We start from the raw sequence: 23,503 nt of genomic DNA, 5'->3' as shown, positions 1-23,503 counted from the left end.
TTTGCATTTCTTGAATCATTTACATCCATTTGTTTGTAGTATTGTTCAAAGTTTGCAGAAGTAATGCATTCTCTTGCTGTGTTATGGTTCTTACAAATTCTTAAGAGGTTGGATAAAAAAAAAGATTTTGATTAATAATTAAAACTAATAAAATAAACACAAACCCAATTAACAATGCACTAAGAAAGTAAAATCAGAAAGCATAATAAAAAGCTATTAATAGATGTAGGCAAATTTTTAGTTTTCCATGCAAATTATTCCTAAGCTAGCTAATGTAAGTATAATATTTTTATACAAAAGAACAACCAAGTCATTGTTATGGAAATATCAAAATTGTAACATATAATTCAATATTTTAAACAGCGTACCTTTCGCAAAAAGATTTGATCTGCAATGTCCAAATTAATGATTTGTAGACACTACAATGCTGCATTTCAGAATGTGCATTTGTGATATATGTCCTTTTAAGGCTAACACATAAGTACTATGCTTGGTAATAGTCAACCCTCAAAGTAGAAATTTGTTTCTACATTTAGTCTGCCCTATAACTAATAAAATAATTGTTTAAAAAGTCAGTACAAATAGAAAGAAATTAATTCAGATGAGATAATTTAAAAAAAAAATCAATACGTTGAATATTAACTTTTTAAAGCAAAATATTATAAAACATACATAATATGTTAAATAATTGTAATTGTTTAAAAACATCTACTGTAAAAATTTAAATTTAAATTACAACCCGTGTTTCAGAGTTATAAATCAATTGATTTTTTTATCGCAGTTTTTGTTTATAAAAGAAATTATCATCTGTTATATTATTTGAATAATTAATAGATTGGTAAAAAACATTTAAAGGAATAGTGCAATAAAAATTAAAATAGTTTGTGTTTACAAAAATTAAAATAACGTTATTCAAATTATTGTGTCATAGGACAAATTTTTAGCAAAAGATTTCAATTTATATTGAGTTAGTATTTCAAAATACATTACTATTGCAAAATACAATATTTATTTCTTTATTATGACTTCAAACATTTTTTTTTTGGAAAATCAATCAAATCTTTTAAAAAATTTGAATTCCTCTCATATTCATTTTTATTTATTTTTATTATCAGAATTGAATATTGTTTGTATACAATAAATATTGAAATAAATCTTATTGTTTATGATATTCTTTTAAGAAATAAATAAAAACGTAATACATAAGTATAACACATAATTTGAAGCATGAAATTAATTAAAATATTAAAGTTGACCATAAATAACTTACAGATAATAGTTATAGATATGACTTCTACTTATTAGAAGCAACAAAATTAGCATGCATTCAGTCTTACACACAAAATAAAAGCACACTTCCTTGAAAGCTCTAGGAAAACCATATATACCATCTAAAGTAAAATGAAACAAAAGTGAAATATTAAAAGCTGAATTTATTTTTGACATAGACTTTAATCTTCTTCTTTCTCATTCTTGTCAGCTACAAACACAAGAATATCCCCTTCTTTCACCCGATTGAATCTGCAGAAGTCCTTCCATCCCTTCCCAATCTTACTTGACTTCTTAGGTGAATTACGCAGTAGAAGCTTACATTGAACAATGAATGTGTTCTTACGTCCCTACAATTCCAACCTCTTGAATCTACGTTTCCGAACATAAGCTGCAAAATTAGTTGGTAAGTCCTGAAAAAATAACTAAATAACAAACAAAAAAAAAATAACAACTTATATCAACAAAATAACATATAAAACAAAAATATAAAACAACAAAGTTCACCAGATGGCTGGCTTTGCTTTGAGATTTTGTCAATTTCACTCTAAACAGATGTTTTGTTCGCATCCAAAGTATTTTTGAAAGAACTTCTACACAGTCGATATTGTAGACATGCTGGAGAATACAATAATTTGGAAGGTTGAGTTGCATATAAATCTGAATAAAATTTGATGGATATGTTCCAAATTATAAAAAACTCTTAGGCCAGACCAACCTTTAGTGACCAGGGGATTATTGACATCCATATTAAAAGTTGACTGATGGTGATTCCCTTTAATATCTTCCAACTGCCAAACCGGTCCTAATTCTTGCGCAAACATAGCAATAAATATTCGGTCAACATGACCAAACTCCTAAAATTTCAGCGTTCAAAAAACAAAAAGAAGGGTGAAAAACATAAATAAGACAAATATTAAATTGATCATGAAAGAGAGAGAAGAAATAAGATTTCAACCAAGGAATAAAAACATGCATGGCTAATGTAAGCAAAAACATTTCGAGATAGATGAAACATGCAAAAAAAAGAAGAGAAAGTCGTACATTTGAATGATTATTGAAGAAAGTTCACATTTTTAGAAAAAAGATTTCCAGCAAAGTAAAAATAAAAGCTTGGCTTATGGAAGCAAAAACATTTCAAGATACATCAAGAATGCAGAATGTAAGACCCGAGAAATTTAAAAAATTAAATGAATAATTATTTAATAAATGCGGGTAGTAGAAACCTTTATGGCATTTAATGTTAATCGTTGTGATGTGGAAAAGTACTAGCACAAGGGGTTAAGAGTACTTTATCGTTCGGGTTTCAAAAGAAGACAAACTTGACCATACCAAGGAGATGGTCTCGAATTGACACACTAATTCTTTTTGTTTCTTTTTGTTTTTTTGAAAAAACCAAATTAGGCCAATCCCGATGAGAGGGTCTAGATCCAAATTATTCAACGACCATTACCATGTAGAGGGCCCCAATCCTAAAAACATTCTTGTCGTACTTTGACGTTTTGAAAAATAGATTAGACCACTTCCGAGGAGATGGTCTATATCCAAAGGATTCGACGACCATTACCACGTAGAGGGTCTCGATCTGAAAAAAAATCTTTTTGTAATTTTGACTTTTTGAAAAAGAGATTAGACCAATCCTGAGGAGAGGGTCTATATCTAAAGATTTGGTGACCATTGCCATGTATAGGGTCACGATCTCACAAATCACTTTGTTTTATTATCTTCTTTTCTGACTTTTTGAAAAAAAAATTAGACCAATCCCGAGGAGAGGGTCTATATCGAAAGGAAAGAAATTAATGACCATTGCCTCGCAGCGGGTCTTGATGTAAAGAGATCGATGACCATTGCCTCGCAAAGGGCCTCGATGTGACATAAGAAATCAATGACCATTGCTTTGTAGAAGGTCTTGATGTAAAGAGATCGATGACCATTGCCTCGCAGAGGGTCTCGATGTGACATAAGAAATCAATGACCATTGCTTTGCAGAGGATCTTGATGTAAAGAGATCGATGACCACTGCCTCGTAGAGGGACTCGATGTGACATAAGAAATCAATGACCATTGCCTCGCAGAAGGCCTTGATATAAAGAGATCGAAGACCATTGCCTCGCAGAGGGCCTCGATGTGACATAAGAAATCACTGACCATTGCTTTGCAGAGGGTCTTGATGTAAAGAGATCGATGACCATTGCCTCGTAGAGGGCCTCGATGTGACAAAGAAATCAATTACCATTACCTCGCAGAGGGCCTTCATGTAAATGAATCAATGACCATTGCTTTGTAGAGGGCCTCAATGTAAAGAAAGGAAATCAATAACCATTGCCTTATAGAGGGTCTTGATTTAAACATAAGGAAATCAATGACCATTGCCTTGTAGAGGGTCCTGATATATAAAAGGATAACTTGAATTTTGCTTTTGAAGTGTCGACAAACATCGCGTGAATGCCTAACATTGGTGAGACTTACACAAAAAAATATCATTGTTGACTTTTTTTTTGAAATGATTTTCACTTATTTTGTGGAGTATGATGGATGACATGATGTGATGATGCATGACATGTTATGACTTTCTTTATGAAATTATATGATATGCTTACATGGATGCGTGGATGCATGAGTGGAATTTGTTTTTTTTTTCATTTTTCATTTTTCCTTTATTTTAATTTGAGAGGAAGGAAAACAAGGCTTAGAGGCTAGAAAAAAAACTAGGCTTAAGGTTAGACAAAAATGGATTTAGGGGCCAATGTGGAAACTGGGCTTGGGGGCCAGTTTGGAAACTAGGCTTGAGGTTAGTGTGAAAACTGGGCTTGGGGGCTAGTGTGGAAACTAGGCTTGGGGCCAGTGTGAAAACTGGGCTTGGTGGCCAGTGTGGAAATTGGGTTTGAGGGCCAATGTGGAAATTGAACTTAGGGTATATTGGTCATTCATATGAATTAAAATGACTAGAATTTGAGAAACATCATAGAAACCAAATTGTGTATTTTTTTAATTTTCTTCCTTCTAAAACGAAAGGATTCAATAACCATTCATATGAGTGAAGAGGGTTTTGAATGGAAATGTGGAAACTATTTTATTCAAAAAGATGAATGACTCATGTATGCATGACTTGGTATGACGTATGAATTACCTTATGTATGAATTTTCTTTTGCATTTTTTTTAAAAACAAATTTGAATTGTTCCCCATTTCATTGTTATTTTGAATTTATGGAATCATTCTACTTTGATATTTTTTTTTTACTTTTTTTAAATAATTTCTTTGGTCTAATCAATTTACTAACAAACACTTTTTTAATCATTTCTTTTGAAACACTATTTGAATGACATGCATGAAATTGCCAAGGGCTTGAAAAGGTTTGGATGAGGTGATGAAGATTAATTAGGGAGTTGCCCCAATTTGAATTGGTCTCGGGACACAAAATGTGTTTGGGCTTTCCTTAGTTATTGATGGTATGAACAAAATGATGGGGACTGCAAAAAAAAGCGTGTTTGACTTTTCCCAATTGAGGAGATTGAAAAATGACTTTTTTTGATATTTTTGTATTGGTGAACTACCAGTCGGATGAAACAAATGCAAACATTATGCCAACCCTTAGTGTGGGGGTGACCCATGTTTTGGATAATTTGAAAGAAATTTGTTGAAAGGCTCAAATTGGGTAGTAAAGGATAATTACTTTTTTTTTTTTGGATAAAGAAACATGGTCACACATCATTTCAAATCATGGTTGTTTTTTCCAACAAAAACTTTAATCCAGAGGAAAATAATATAGTTCATTTGACAAGATGTCCCTTGTTTTGTTCTTTTTTTTTCACTTTTTTTTTGTCTTATTTTTGCCTAAACTGTCCATCAGAGTTTTCAGCTTAGCTAATTATTCTTCATTTTTTGTGTTCAGAGAGTTTCTTGTAATCATTTTTAAGGTATGTGTCCCCTTTATGATAATTCTCCATGGAAAAGAAAACAAGGTTTATGGTGGAAGAGAGATGGAAAGGAAGATAGATTTGAGCAATTTCATGCATGCAAGATTAGATGGGTATTTCAAAAGAAATGATAATAAAAAAAGTTTATTTCTTTATTCAACCCACTGATTTGACCAAAGAATGTTTTATCATTTTCTCAATTTTTCATAAGAAAGATTCCAAGAATTTGGTGATAAAGAAAGTGGGAAACAATTTGAACTTATTGTAGTGCAATATTTTTTTTGTTTATTTTCCAAAAATTATGCTGATGCATGCTATGTGTTTGAATCTTTGGATAAGGTATCATGAATGACCAATAAATGGAATGCAATGCATGTTTGTGCCTCGTAGGGCACTTATTCACATGATATGCTAATGAAATGTATGTTTATGGCTAATAATGATGTGATTGTGATGAATTTATTATTATATACAAGGAAAGGTGAGGGTAAAGGATGCAAATAATCTCCCTTTAGTGCCTTTATTTAACATGAGTTGGACGCTTAAAGTTCTAGGGGAAAGTATATGTGCTCACAAGGATAGTTCTCTAATACCTAAATATCAAGGTCACTAGAGCTATGGCCCACTTCATGGAATTTTCCACAACAGTTGGTAAACAACAAGAAGTGGGAGTACCGATGAAGCAAACAAACTCTAGCTGGGGTTCTCACAATGACCACTTGGGAAGTACATGCACTGTGACACTGCTACACAATCCCCTCTAATTCTAAGCAACTCAAACCCGGATATAGGGCCCCACTCATGTAATGAACAAAATGTGAGTGTATGAAGGGAGAACACAATGTATACCCAAACCCACACCTGAAAATTATTCCAAATACAAAAATAAAGAAGAATATACACATACAATTATTCTAAATATAAAAAAAGATAAAAAAACACATACCCAAAAAAATGAGAAAGAAAAAATATGAAGAAAAACCACATCAATTTTGCACATCCAAATAAATGGTTTAACTCTCTAGCATCCCTAGTGGAGTCGCCATCTGTCGCAACCGAAATCGCGACGGGACAGCGAACCAAAAATTAAACTCGAAAAAATAAAGAGTTTGGAGTCGCCACCATAGTTATTATAGGAAACTATGGAAAACCATAAAAAAATAGCAAAGTCTGCGAAAAACCAGATTTTGGGTCCGAGAGTTGGTTACACGTGGGGAAGGTATTAGCACCCCACAACGCCCGTTCTAAGACGGTGTCTTTATTTAAATGCGCAAAAGTTACGTGGTTTTTCAAAATATTTATTTTTCCCAAAAAATAATATAAAAGGATGTACAAAAGAAACAAAAATATTTTTTAGGCCCGACAAGGATTAATCCTTGCTCTTACGTATCTCCATTTATAATGGAGAATCAGGGTTACGTAGTTCTTTATGAAAAATTATTTAAAAAATGATTTAATTTGTTTTATAATTTCGAAAACCTTTTTATTTAAATGTTAGTATTATTTTAAAATTGGTGTCACGCGACACGAGCGGCCAGACAAACACTTGAAATAAATTCTTTTTTTCTAATCTTTTATTTTTTATTCTTTTAATCATTTATAAATTTTAATATTTTTTTTAAAAGTTATTTTAAAGTAGTTATGAATGTCATTGCGACGTGAGCAACCAAATAGATATAAAAGAGTAAACAAAGAAAGTTATTTTTATTTTTAGATCATCTGTACATATTTTTTAGAAAAAACAAAAGTCTAAATTGGATGTCATGTGACGTGAGCGGCTGGGCAAACATTAAAGAAAGGGGAAAAAATATTTTTATGATTAAAAAATAGAATGAAAATTGAAAAAAAAACTAAATCAAGAGATGAAAGAATTGAGAGTGATGTACCTTAAAAAAAATTTCAATATCTCCTCACCTTTTGTCTTTTCTTTTTCTTTTTCTCCCTTTTCTAATATTTTTGTGTTTGTTTTTCCCATAAAAATAAAGATGAGAGGTGTCTATATGAGTGATAATGAGAGATGTAGAGAAATAGAGAATTTTTTTTGGTCCTCAGAGTGCGTATTTATACTCACACCTTGCAATATCAATGAATCTCACCCTTAATTATAATGAACAATATAAGTAAAGAATTGGTCATGATAGTAGCACATTATGGAGATCAAATCATAGCAAATAAGAGCACAAAATAATCAAGATCAGTAATATTGATTCTAACCGTTAACAAATCAGAGCACAAAAATTAATCCTAATTAGTAATATTGATTCTAATTATATGAAGAGATATTGTTTTTAATTATTAGAATCATATCACTAATTTCTCTATCAGAACAAAGGGTAGAAAGCATGTTGAGTTGTTGGGCTAATGAGAAGGAGTGCGATAATTAATATCAAATTGGGCTCTTCCTTCTTTATTCCTTTTTTTTTCTTTTTTTCATCTTTCTTTTTTGTTTTTTTTCCTAAAATTAAAGTTTGAAAATCTTTGAAGAAAATAATGTTTCACATTTTTTATTTTTTTTTATTTTTTTTGAAAATAAATTTATTCACCCGAATGAAATTGGGTGTTGACAACAACCAATAATGTAGTTAGAAAATCTTTAGATAGATCAAAAGTTACTCCCTTTCATGTAGCTAGCATGATAATGTAGTTGACAAAAAAAAATAATATCAACACTTTCAGATTCGGCTAGCAACATATACTGAAGTTTAAAAATCAACACAGGCAACAAAAGTTAATATACTTTTAGAAATATATTTTTAGAAATGTACCCAAATACTGAACGGCTACAATCTTTTAAAACACAATACACAAACAATAAATGGAAGCAAATGACTCATGGTCAACTTACTTCCTTTGATGTAGCTAGCATGATTATGGTGTTGACCATATAAAATAATATCAACACACTTTGATTTAGCTAGCAAATTGTGATTGAAAACATAGAGTTCAGAATTAAGAATAATAAGTAGCAAATGTTTTCAAAATTGAGCAATAATTAATATAGTTCATAATTAAATAAATAGAAAGTTCAAGTCAATGTTTTCAAAATAACAACATAAGAACAACAAAACATATTGGTCATGAGTACATGTAGTTTAAAGCAGCAAATGTTTTCCAAAAAAAATAACATAACCAACATTAAACCCCAAATAAAGTCTATTACAATTTTGAGTTTGAAATAACAGAAATCACTTTTCAATCTTGATGTTCTTCTTCAACATCTTCACTGGGATCTTCTTATTTTCTTGAACCATAGATCGATTTTATCTTTAAAGTGTCGGGACAAGTGCTTGGGTAGCCAACTCAAAGCTAAGATTGTCCAGATGAGATGATTCTTTCCGGGTTAACTCATCAATTTCAACATCAATTACTGCTTTATTGATCAACGCTTCCTTTGTAGAAACATGGCTTGATCCTATAGTGTTCAAATGATCACTTAGATTCTCAACATCATTTGATTCTTCAGTGAATTTGATCAGCAAATCCTAAAAATAAACTTCAAAAAGTTAGCATATACAAAGCTTTACAAAAAAAGTAAAGTTCTAATCCTCACATACCTCTACAATGGTATCAGATGAGATCTCATTTGTTAGCTGGTTTACTTTGCTTTCTTCTTCATTTGCAGAGTATAGATCCTAAAAAAGATTTTCAATTACAATAAGATTACAATTAAAAATACATATATGATAAGACGTAAAAAGAAACAAATCAAATCTTACCAAAGACTTAACTTCAACATCAGTAAAGCTTTCAATGACTTTTTCATCCATGCACACTTTTTTAACTTTGAATGATTGATCAAATTTGCTATTATAATCATTCTTGCACTCAACTTTGAACATATAGGTCTTATCAATTAGGACTTCAAACTCTTTAGGCAAGTTTCCAACAACAGTGTTCTATTAAAAGAAGTAGAAATATAAATGATGTAACTTAATGAAAAAGCATTGGTGTAGATAACCATCATGATTTAAATAATTGGAAAAGAAGTCCAGGATATAGAATAGGAAAATATTGATTAAGAATTTCTTTGAAAATGATAAAAAACATTTAAGTTAAATGTCAAGAATATAAGCATAATTGAGTACATATGAAACTTTACCTTGTCTTGTAAGTCAAAAATATCAGAGCATGATTTCTTCAACATTGCACTTGCATCACGATCAAATACAACAAAAGTTGTAGAATCTGTAGCATCAATTACACAAAGTCTAAGTTTATACCTAAAAATAAACATTAAAGAAATTATGAACATTGTTCATTTATTGATATTTGTATATTAATAAAATCAGAATTCTGGAGATTAATAATATTACCTAGGTGTAACCTTAATGACATGTTTGTTACACTTTTCACAAAAAAAAAAAACATTTTGGAATCAGGATAGACCGCTTTGTTGCAGATACATGTTGTGTACCACCAATCATCATGATCTAGAATATGTTTGATAGTAGCCTTGACTACAAAAGTACTTTCCTACAACATAAATAATGCAACACTATGAATAAAAAAATGCACGGTATTCAACCCAAAAAATTTAACTGCAAGATAGAGAAAAAGAATTGAACCTATTTAAAATCTTTGAGACCTTCAATTGAGCTTCTAGGAAGCAGCTTAATGAAATATTCGTCTAAGCTAACTTTTGAAGACTGACATAGTTGGGTAAGAGGTTGAGAAGGAGATTCAGTACTATCCCACATCCTACAAAACAAATAAAATATATATATATATATATATATATATATATATATATATATATATATATATATATATATCTATAAAGAAAGATAAATAGCATGTAAAATGTACTTACATTTTTTTCAACTTCGTTGCATCTTCACCATCATAGTTAAAAATTATCTTCGTATAGTTCATATAGTTTTGAATAGAAACTTTATCTACAAACTATATCAATATGTCAAAAACATTTTAAAAAATTACTACAACTGTAATAATCGATCAAAGTTACTTACCTTGGAAGGTCTTCACTTTGCAATAATGTAAAGCAATGACATGTTGATCCTCTCCAGAGGCAAGAAATGCATTTAACATATCAACATATTGACCAAATAAAGTACACTCCAGTCGCAAACTATTGCATGATGTACAAATTTGTTAGATAAGACTCATGTTAAACATCATATAAGAGACAAACAAATGAAATCAATAAAAAAGAAGAACAATCCTCTTACCCATTAGCTTCAATAAGGTTGACATTCATCTTGGTCTTCTTACCACCTTTCTCTAGCTCTCTCTTTGTTCCAATACCAGTAAACATTCCAATGACGTCTACAGAAAAAGGAAACAATAACAAAAAACAACATTAATCAAAAGTTAAACGCAAAAAGAAAAAGAAAATAATATACTTACTAACTAAGTAATCTGTGTCAAAACCAGGAGCTTTGATGGTTGAAAAAGGGGTGTATGTAGTTCTAGTTTTCGAAACTAAGGTACATTCAACCAAATTGACCTTGGTTCCAAATTGGAAGTTGATCTTATAGTTGTGATTTGTAGTTCTTTAAGAACCACCATTACATGAAACACTAAAAGATTGAATGGTGTAAACCTTATCCTCTTTGATTTCAGCTTGAAATTTGTATATCAGTGTGCGTCTAACAGATGCATGGATTAGGACACCCTGTACAAACAGTTTCATAAATCACATAATAATATCATATTGTAACTAAAACAATTAGGAAAAGTAAGAAAATAACGGGTGTTTATAGTATTAGGTGGTACCTCTTTGTCTTGAAGAACAATCTCCATAGAAAATGGAGATTTTCCTTTTGTGTAATCTTCAACAAACCATAACCTTACCACTCTTGCAACGATATTCCAACTTTCCTTCTCCAGGTTTAGTTCTTGTAATGAGTGGGTGTGTTTTTGCAAAATAGACACGGTGTAAGGAATGAGGAAAATTAGACAATAGTGAAAGAACGAAGGTGTGGAGAGATGTATTTGTACAGAACATGAAAACATAAGAATGTTCTGATTTTAATTTGAATTTAAATTTGGAGATTATACATAAAAAATAACACCATACGTATGCTCTGGTTTTGGTTTCACAAATTTAGTAAAAATTGAGAAAAGCGATTGTCAAACATATGAACAACACAGAAGAAAGCAAAAGCACTTTTTTCACATGCCTAAAGATTCATTTAAACTAAAACCATACACATACTCTGGTTTTGGTTTCCCAAATTGAGTAAAAATTGGGAAAAGTGACTATCAAACATATGAAGACCACAGAAGAAACCAAAAGCTCTTTTTCACATGGATCAATCTTGTGGAAGAAAAGGAAAAATGGCAGAGAGCAGAAGAAAAATAAAACCTACACGACCTTTAAATGTTGCAAAAGGTTGAAAAATAATATGAAAAAGGAAATAAAGATCTGATTTCAAATAAAGATGTGGTTTGAACATTTGAAGAAAAGGAAATTACGAAGAGAACAGAGAACAAAAAAGAAAGATGTAAAGGAAAGTATGAAGAGAACAAAAGAAGAAAAACGAAAGAACTGACATGATGGAGTCATGTAGCTTTTTTTATATCAAATAAGAAATAAATTGAAAAACGTTTCCAAACACTAACATAAATGTTGTAACGTAAGATGAAAAAGGAAATAAAGATCTGGTTTGAACTTTTGAAGAAAAGGAAAGTGTGAAGAGAATAGAAAAAAGAAAAAGGAAAGAAGTGACCTGATGTTGTCATGTACATTTTTTACCCTTTTAGTTAATTGAGGAGTCCAACTATCTGCATGTCAAAAGAGAAAAAGAAGATATGGGAAAACCTACATAAAATAAAAGAAACATAAGGTTAGAAATCTTGGAAAGGTACATCAATTTAAAATTTTAAAAACATACAAATAACAAATTTTTTTGAAATAAATCACATTAAGAAACAATTAATTAAAAAATATTTTTTTAGATTTAATAAACATATTATATTTCTAACATAAATTATAGAGATTGTACAAAAATAATACCTATTAAGATTGTATTTAGTAAACGTATGTTGCTTTTTATCGTTACAAAAAAAGTTATACAAAAAAGATATATGAAGAAGTGATATTTACTTTTTTTGACATATGTAGAGTTTGATGTAATTATAGTAAAATTAAATTAAATATGACAATCAATGTTATTGTTGGGTAGCAATGACAAATGATAGTACAGTTTGATGTAACGTAAGTGCAGTCCGAAAGCAAATGATAGTGTAACAACCCTAAGGAATATTACTTAAATAAATAATAAAAGAAAATATTGAATATCAAAAGTTGCAATATTATTATTCCCAAACGCGGGAAAAATTTAAAATATGAAAACATGCACCAAAACTTATAACATAAATAACAAAAGTGTTACAAGTTCCAAAATTCTTATTCATAAACGAAAACATAATAAAATATATATGAAAATCTCCTAGCTCTAATCCCCAAGCTAATCCTCACTCTGTCACCTGAGCGTCCTTAACATCATGTGTATCAACATCTGCTCCCGTATAACGAATCACACGATCGTCGTCATACACAAATAGAGATGTTGGGCTGAGAAAATAAAAATAACATATATAAAATATGCAAGATTAGTCATACACCCATCTTATTCAATCTACTTAGTTTTTTTTCCAATACCTTAACCCAAAGACTTCACAGTCTTAAAATTACACAAAATGGTTAGCCTTGGACTCGGGAATATGATGCTCACACGAACCTGCCCGCTCGTGGTCCTGCCTCTACGAACCTTCCCGCTTGTAGTCCTGCTCTACGAACCTCCCCGCTCGTAGTCCTGCTCTACGGACCTACCCGCCCGTAGTCCAACACATGTGATCCACCAACCCCGTACCTCCCCGCACGTGGCATCTCTCAAGCGTGAGCACGGAACATACGAACCTACCTCGCTCGTATCCCCACAGGAGAGTAACTGAATATGAACCTCCCCGCTCATACCATCAAATGTTATCCACCATCCATGAACCTACCCGTTCATGGCACAACATCTCCCGACCCAAGTGTAGCATCATTGCTTAAAATAACACACAAACAAACCATGGACAGAAACATTATCGTCTGGCGCAGCCTACACGCTGCCAGGCGAAATCGGTCCAAATTGCCTGGCGATACCTTCCCACCGCCAGACGCCAGTGCCTTCCCAGCCCCACTGTTTTTCAGTCACCGCCTGGCGGAACATACCTTGCCGCCAGGCGCTACGCGATGCAAGGACCTCTGACGCTAGTCCTATCGCTTGGCACACATGTTCAAGCCGTCAGGCGCCATCACAGTAGCGATGTTCCACTAGTTTTTAGCACCCAACACAACTTGGCTTAGTACCACAGCCATCCCAGTAGTCCAGAATTCACTCATCAACTTAATGTTTCCTTCTTGATAATTCACAGCTCCCATATGGTTCTGGTATCTATTACTCACAATTGACAAGTCCCTTAAACAATGCCTATACCCTTACCAAATATTTCAAGATTTCATAATCTCTCAATCAAGCTCATGGCTAGACCCCAACACAATGCCTTGCAATCAGCAGCTTGTTACTTCTGCTCCACAACAATTCTAACGATTTCCCATCACTTACCTTCCATTTAAATTCCACCATTCCTATGAATTCCTTAATCTACTACATTAACATCTCCCAAGGTTCCCAATCCATAATTTAAGTAAATCATACCTTCCCAGCCTCTACAGCCCCAATTACTACTATCCATCATTCTGTTTAGGTTCTAGACCCAAATTATCTACCACATACAACTAATATGATCATAACTTCTTACCCTTTATATTGCAACATTTTGATTTATTACAACTTGAGCATACTATTCTCATTCTTCCCAATTTCACATCATTGTCCAATATATTTCCAATCACTAAGACTCTCTCTCTCGTAGCAACCCACAACACAGCACCCAAACTGGGTCTGCCCCCATGTCATCGCCTGATAGCCAGCAAGAAGCCGTCAGGCGGCATATCAGCACCTCACTAGAAACTTGCGTTTTCAACACTCACATGAAATCTGACTTTCTCAAAATTCGATCGAACCCCAGATTTACCAGAACGCAATAAACCTCTCACAATTTATCAATTCAATTCCCAATCTTACTATGCCTTACTCACCATAGCATTACCACCTACATCAATATAGACCCAAACCCAACATACAATAAATTCCTTGGTTCGCATCACCATTCATCTCAACTTCATTTTCAGTAGTAATGCAAAATTACACAAACAGTGGAATCATCATGGTATTTTGCAACTTCACAGATATATAATTTTATTAGAAGTCCATCACATGAAGAAATACCCAAAATGGCAATAAAACGGTGTTAGGACATCGCACATCGCTTAGCGGTTCCATCGCGCCGCCAGGTAGTTCATCACTGAAACTCAAAACAGGGAAAAAAACTATTGTGCCGCCTGGCGGCATATGCATGCCCGCCAAGCGATTTCTGGGCAGAACCCATAATTGTGCAGAAACAACGCAAACAAACATAGGGTTTAATGCAATTATGATCATACAAGGCACAATATAATGATTACGATTAAAGACACTCAGAAACAACTCCCCTTACCTCGAATCCTTGCTAAAACGCAAATTTGATGTATCTTTAACCCCAAGTTTTCTTACCTCTAAAATTTGGTTTTTTTGATTTTTTTTTAATTTTAATTTTAATTTTCTTTAATTTTTATTTAATTTATTTAATTTTTTTTAAATGTACATGTGTCAACCCAATAGCGTGTCACGTGTCACTTCGTTGTTTTTTGAACTTTTTTGAACTTTTTTAAAATTTTTTTAAAATGGTTTTTTAAAATTTTTATAATTATCCACGTGTCAACCCAGTAGCGTGTCAGGTGTCAAAGTCAACGTTCTATATCCAATTTGGTCCCTATATTTGTTATTTTTGTTCAATTAAGTCCCAATTTTTGTTAACATTAACCAATTTGGCCCCTCTCCAAATTAAAACCAAATTTAATTTTTATATTAAAATTCACATTTTTTATTAAATATTTTTATATAATATATTAAAATTCACATCATTATAACTTTGATATAAAAACTAAATTTGGTCATATCTTCGATAGGGACCAAATGGGTTAATGTTAACAAAAATTGGGACCTAATTGAACAAAAATAACAAATATATGGACCAAATTGAATATATAACATTGACTTTGACACGTGGCATGCTATTGGGTCGACACGTGGACATTTATAAAAATTTAAAAAAGAATAAGAAAAAGTCAAAAAAATTCAAAAAAACCACCAAGTGACACGTGGCATGCTACTTGGTTGACACATGTACATTTAAAAAAAAATAAAAATAAAAAATAAAAAAAATTCGAAAAAAACCACGAAGTGACACGTGGCAGTCACTATTCATGGCCGTTAATGATTTAAACGATATTAGCAAAAAAGGACCCAATTGAACAAAATTGACGAAAATTAGGACCTATTTGAACACAAAACCAAAATTAGGACTTATTTAAAAAAACTTGACAAAAATTGAGAACAAAAAGGTATTTTAACCATTGTTATTTGACCATATCATATTTGAATAGGATGACACCTCAACAATTATTCTTACTAAATGTTTTTGACTTTTATAATAACTATAATTAAGAAACATATTATTATTAATTAACATAAGATGTCTCCATTTAATCGAGATATCATATATTTATATATTTATAACGATGTTATTTTTGAGTGATATCTTTTATATAAAAATAATAATTTTTTTCATATATTTTTTTTCTTAACCCGTGTTTAACAAATTTTAATTTATTTTCTAAAACTTTCTTATATTTTTTTAATTTACTTAATGTTTAAAAAATTTTACTTTATTTTCTTAAAATGTATATATTAGATTAAATTAATTTTGTTGTTGTAAGCATTTATATGATTGGACTTTTAAACGACTATTTTTTTACACATGAAAAAAATGTAATTATTGACAATTTTAAATATATAGGATAATATGAGATATTCACATTAAATTAATTATTTTCATAAATATTGTTCATTTAGTCAATCAATTTTTAGGATTAATGCATCAAATTTGATATCGTAATCCCACAAAATTTGCAAGGCAACAATTTATTACGAAAATCACTATGTGATGGTCAAAGCTCTATAAATTTCACATGTGCCATGTACTTTGGGTCATCAAATCTGCTCTCTCCTACAATAGATTATACCATAAGAGAGTTCATGAGTAAGGATGGCAACGGGGCGGGACGTAGACGAGTTTCGCTATCCCATACTCATTCCCGTAGAAAAAATTAATCTCCATCCTTGAACCCAACGGGTAGCAAACTTTTGTCCTATCCCCACCGGATAAGTGGTATACTCTCGTACCCATACCCGTACCCGTTTTCTTAATACTTCAATATTAATTTTAATTATTTTTTATAAAATAATAAAAAATTACGGTAAAAAAAAAAAATATTATCAAATATAGGAGCATGATTGTTTCTTCAATATCAAATACTTTGAAATAAATTATAATTGTTTACATTTTATATTAGAATGCCAAATAAAATTTCATCACAATCATAACATTTATTAAATTTGCAAACTCCAAACATTAATGAAACCTAGTTGATACAATTTAAAAATATTTTTAAAAAATATAAAACCAAATCAAATATTCAAATTAAAATATATTTTAAATGTTTGCTTACTTCAATTTTTAAAATTCTAATGAATCTCTTTTTTATACACTAATAAAAGTTATAATACATCACTTGATCAAATTGACGCAAAGAACAAATAATAAAATTTTGACATAGATCTAGTATCTTTTGAACTTCAATGTACGTTGGATGGTGATAAAAAAATATTCATGACAATTACATTAAATTTTTATATTATAGTAAATAAAAGTTATTTATACAATTATAGTGAAATATTACAGTATAATTGATAATGAGTTAGAAAATAAAAAATAATTAGATATAAATATATCGAAATAATATTGTACATAATGAAAATAAACAACAAATAAAAATATTAAAAACTTAACAAATGTGTGTTTTAGAAACAATTTGAGAGACTATCGAAAGAAATCATAGAAATGAGAACAAATGTATAATTAAGGGTATGATAAGATCAAAAATACCTTAGAGATCTATCAAAACTTTTCAAATATCAACATATATACTCAATGGTTGAAAAAATAACGAAAATTGTTTTAGCAAAACAAAAGTTCTTCAAATGAAACAAAAATTAATAATAATAAGTAAAGAATTTTTATATATTACCTAGTAAATGAAATTATGTTATTAAACCCTTAAATTGAGGGTATTAAACATTCTCATGTGAAAGGAAAATATACAATAAATAACAATATTAAAAAATAATAAAAATATTCAAATGTGAGACATAATTTTTTTTTAATTCACATACATCATTTTAACATAATTACATAAAGGTTATGATAAGATGAAAAATATATTGGAGATGAGAATGAGTTTCATGACAAACCAAATAATTAGAAGAAATAAAAAATAGGAAAAAATAGAATATATATATATATATATATATATATGGTTATTTAATTAATTATGAATATTTTAATAATTTAAACGGAGACGAAGATATGGCAGGGACGGGTATTATGGTGGGATATGTACATCACCATACCCATTGTTATTGGTTTAATTATGCCTTTGGTCCCCATTTTAGAGTCAAAATCTCAAAATAGGACCCAAATTTTTAAAAGTCTCAAGTTGGTCCCCTTTTTTGTTCAAACGTCTCACGTTTGCCCTTTCCGTTAAGTCAAGGTTGACGCCATTAGAGGGAATGCCACGTGTCAGTTCCTCGATTTTTTGAATTTTTTTATTATTTTTTTTGAATTTTTTTTATTTTTAATTTTTTTTTGAATTTTTTTAAAAAAATCAAAAAATTGCCACGTGTCAAGCTGTCATCGTGCCACGTGGCAGTGACAAAGTGATGTGGCAGTGACAGTGACACGTGTCAGTATTACGCCAGGTGTCATTTCCTTAGTCTCAATTTGGTCCCTTTATTTTAATTTGTCTCAATTTAGTCCCAATTTTTGTAAAAATTAGCAATTTTGTCCCTCTCCAAATTGAAATCAAATTTAATTTTTATATAAATGTACACAAATATTTCCACCAAAATTGATATTTCAAGTAAATATTTTTAACCAAATTAAGTTCATTTAATTAATATTTTACATTGAACTTTATTTAAAATGGTTTAAAAGTTGTTACCAAATTAGAAATTGAACTTTAAAAGGTGAATTATGGGTATCTTAGCTCCCATAGAGGAAGCCGTTACCCCCCTAACATCATGGTACATTGACCCCTCTTTCTTCCACCTTGAGCTCGATCGGGTCTTCTATAGAGGCTGACAAGTAGTGGGTCAGTTTTATTATGCCCAAAGATTCAACCTTTTCCCCCTATTTTCGTTTTTGCTTTCTTGACCCCTCGACGAAAACAAATTGTAGATGTAGAATTTCAATCCGATAAATAGTTTTGATGATTGAAAAGAACAAAATGATTTTAATTTTTATGCAAACCATTATCTCTTGTTGCACAAATATGAAATGTGATCCTCACCCTTTTGGGAGTAAGACAACAAACAAACTTATCTGTTTAAGAGAAAAAGATTAGGAGCAAAAGAGAAATAAGTTAAAAGTAATTTTATATGACAATGTAGATTGTTTGTTGTAAATCAATAATAAAGAGAAATATTTGTTTTATTGCAAATTTTAGTTGTATATATACAAATAAATTGTATGTAATGCTTATACTATAGTTCTAATTTAAATTTAAAAGAATTGTGTTAAAATATTATAAAAGTAAGTTGAAGCAGTCAACATTGTAGGCTAAATATCAATTGATGATTTTGTTTTTAGAGAAATTTATTAAATGGAGATTATGTAAGTGTGACCTAAGTTTAATTTATATAAGAAATTTATACTACTTCTAACCAAATTTTTTAAAGCATGGATTTACATTGAACTTTATTTAAAATGGTTTAAAAGTTGTTAATAGAAAATAATGTTAATAGAAAAAATTCATAAATTAACTAGTTCATGTAACAATAAAACACATATAAATTTAAAATTTGAAAGCAATTTGAAGTAAAGTTGAATGTGAAACATAATTTTAAATAAACTTAGTTATGTTAAAAATATATAATAAAAATATTAATTTGAATAAAAATATTTGTATAACATTTATATAAAATTAATTTTTGTTTCAATTTGAAGAGGGACAAAATTGCTTATTTTTACAAAAATTGGGACTAAATTGAGACAAATTAAAATAAAGGGACCAAATTGAGACTAAGGAAATGACACTTGGGGTAATACTGACACGTGTCACTGTCACTGTCACGTCACTTAGTCACCGCCACGTGGCACAATGACATCTAGACACGTGGCAATTTTTTTGATTTTTTAAAAAAAAATTAAAAAAAATAAATAAATAAATTCAAAAAAATAAAAAATAAAAAATTCAAAAAATCGAGGAACTGACACGTGGCACTCCCTCTAACGGCGTCAACCTTGACTTAACGGAAAGGGCAAACGTGAGACGTTTTAACAAAAAAGGGGACCAACTTGAGACTTTTAAAAATTTGGGTACCATTTTGAGATTTTGACTCCAAAATTGGGACCAAAGGCATAAATAAACCTATTAAAAAATTATAAAAATATTCAAATGTGAGACATAATTTTTTTTTAATTCACATACATCATTTTAACATAATTACATAAAGGATATGATAAGATGAAAAATATATTGGAGATGCGAATGAGTTTAATGACAAACCAAATAATTAGAAGAAATAAAAAATAGAAAAAAATAGAATATATATATATATATGGTTATTTAATTAATTATGAATATTTTAATAATTTAAACGGAGACGAAGATATGGCAGGGACGGGTATTATGGCGGGGATATGTACATCACCATACTCATCCCCATACCTAATTGAAAAATTCGGGAATTTCCCATACCCGTACCCATACCCAGTCAATGCGGGGATTACCCGTCAAAACGGGGACGGATTTATTTGCCATCTCTATTTATGAGAGTGAACAAAAGCGCATTAAATTATTCTTGTAACAATGCCAATGATAGGGGTTAGTCCTTTTTTTATTTTTTCGCTTTAGGTTTTGAATTGGTATCAAAGCAAGGTTAAATACCTTTACCTTGTTTTGAACTTGCCACAATTATCGTTTTTGGATTTTTTTATTTGTGTTTTCCCAAACTATCTTTCGGATCAGCCGATACTCTTACGTATGCACCATATCTATAACCTACAATTAAAGATCATAAACTGAGTTTTCATGTAAATTATCTTTCTTTTGTAGTTTTTCATCTAATAATAATTCATTGTAGAAAACTACTTTAGGATTTTAAGAGTTATGAGTCTCACATATTCACATACATATATCATAATAGGATACTAATCTTGATCCATGAGAGATCCAATGAGAATGCATTTTTCAATCTCTTTTTCCCAATCTATCTCTTTGCCTTACTTTCTCCTTTCACACTCTCTTACTTGATGGCTTACTATGAAAGAATCTTGTGGTTGGAGACAGAACCCTAATACCCTTTTATAAGCTAACATTCATCAAGTTGGGTTGGGCTTTATTTTATCTTTATTTTATTTTATTTTATTATGATTTTCTATAATAACCAATAGGTCCTTATATTTTATTAAAGCACGATTGGACTCATCATAATATGTCAAATGAGTCACATAATACAATTAATTTGTCAATTAATTCTAACATTCTCCCACTTGACTCATATGATGTCATAATATTATATGATTTAATACATAAACATAATGCACATTAAAGGACCTTACATAAATTGGTTCCATCATTATTCACAATTAAAGATATAAAAATAATAAGAGTCATGGCAGTCACACTTCATTCACTTACATGATCCCTTCTATATAGTATTGTATCATCCCTTTCTCCTTAATACGACTTTAGGATGAGAAATCCATAATGGGTTCAAACATATTGTCATTTTTCAATAACAATATCACAACATAATTTGTTTTCTTCATCATAATTTGCATGCATAAACATAAAGAAGAAAACACAAATTTCATAAACTTATACATTAAAGAGCTTAGAGTGTCACATAAACATTAATAACATTAACATTTAACATTTAACATTTAACATTTAACATTTAACATTTAACATTCATTAGTAGACATAATGCCCATATTCTTTACATGACCAACATACAATTTGGGCGGTAACCTTTTTGTCAAAGGGTCAACAATCATAAGATCTGTGCTAATATGTTCTATTGACACTCTACGTTTTTGAACTTTTTCTTTAACGACAAAGTATTTCAACTCCTTATGCTAAGCATCTAACATCTTAGCCGGATATTACTTATTTAAATAATATAAATATAACCTGGACTTCCACAACCACCAGGCAACAACCTTGAGTGGTCACGTGTTACCTTCAGTACAAACTACAACTCGTAAAGGGCCCCAAACAAGTCATCATCTCAAGGCTTTCATCCAAAGTGGTTTAAAATCCTCCAATGCAACCTCGCACTACGCACATCATCTCCTAGCGCATCTCCAGCGTTGCCAGGCAAAACTTGGTTTTGTACCGCCTGCGGGGACTCTTGGTGCCGCCAAGCGCCACCCCACTAGATTTTGGTCTAGGCCTAATTTTACGAACAACCGCTTGGTGGAACCCTTTACTTCGCCAAGAGCCAGCTCTCGGGTTTTACCCCAAAGTTCTCATTGTGGCCTATCGCCTGGCGGGTCAATCTACACCACTAGGCGCCACACCAGTAGCATGACAACTACTTATTTTTTTGTGTTTCGTCTCAAGTTACTGCATATCACACATCATAGGCACATATTTAGATCACCAATTTACATGTCTACACATTTCAACGTGACTCAAAATTTTACTATCACCCATCATATACATCCATCGTGTATACTCATGTGTTCTCACAAATTTTAAACCATGCCAAAAACCACTTCAACATTTCAAATAATCACTTCACAATTACATTAAACACTACAATTAACATCCAAAACCGCGACATTTATTTTAATGTCTCTACTTTCATCTCAAACTTTGGTAAAATAAAATATAATAATATTATTTAATATTTCTAATAATAAATACGTATATTTATATACATTCCAGCCAATTACAGTAGCCAAATTCATTGCCACTTATACTATACGCAAGGTGTAAGGCCCACCTTATTTTCTGCCTTTTATTTTAAAAGCTGCCCCAAACTTTTGGGCCTAAGGGCTGGCCCAAAGGAAAAACAGACCCTAAGTCTGTCCTAATCCATCCATTCCTCTCACTTTACAGAAAACTCAGCCGTCAAGCTCTCCCTTTTTCGCAACGGGAAGCTCTGCTAGGGTTTAGTCCCAACTCTTGGTCAAGCAAGCTTAAGCACGTTTCACTCCACGTAAGTTGTTCCTATCCATACACTTCGTTTGCCAGTTGAACTTGTGTTTTTCCACTAGGGATAACCGTAGTAATATGTCCTTGCTCCACTGTTTTCATCTTCAGCTCACTGAACTGCCTTAGGAACTGTGGTGCATCTCTGTTCGTGTCCAAAATCTCCCTTAGTAGCTCTTTCCAGGTAAGGGAAGCTAGGGTTTATGTTTTTAAAGTTATTTTGCCGATTTTTGGTTTGTTGTATGGTTGTCATGCTTGAATGAGGTTTTTGGTCGAATAAAAATGTATGGTGTGCAAGTATGTTTGATTGATGTGGCGTTACTCTTTTTCTACACTGCACACTTTTCGTAAAATGAAGATTTCTAGTTTGTTAACCGTTGGATCGAGCTGAAACTTTAACAGCTGATCCTTAACAAATAATTCTTGACTTTCACCGGTCAGATCTTTAATCGGAGCTCTGTAGTGAGAGCAGTTTTTATCGCAAGGTCACTGAATTTGTGTTGTTGATAGCACTGCACATTTTTCGTAAAATGAAAGTTACCACTTCGTTAACCGTTGGATCGAACTGATATTTTAACAGCTGATCCTTAACACGTAGCTTATGACTTTGACTGGTCCGATCTTGAATCAGAGCTCTGTAGTGAGAGAAGTTTTTATCGCAAGATCGCTGTAGTTTGGTTGTTTCTCCGATCTTGAATGGTTATTACTGGCTTGAATCTAATTGTTATATTAAAAGCATGTGATAAATGATTATGCATGAGTGATTTGATTCATGGATTGTGGATGATCAGTTTGGTATGAACTTGGCATGTGATTTAAATGAGATGGTTGGTATCAAGGAGACATGGTATTGATAT

This window comes from Vigna unguiculata, chromosome 10 (genome assembly GCF_004118075.2).
Source record: "Vigna unguiculata cultivar IT97K-499-35 chromosome 10, ASM411807v1, whole genome shotgun sequence".
In the NCBI taxonomy this organism is placed as follows: domain Eukaryota; kingdom Viridiplantae; phylum Streptophyta; class Magnoliopsida; order Fabales; family Fabaceae; genus Vigna; species Vigna unguiculata.
The sequence above is the reverse complement of the archived record's forward strand: the minus strand, read 5'-3'. Positions refer to the sequence as shown.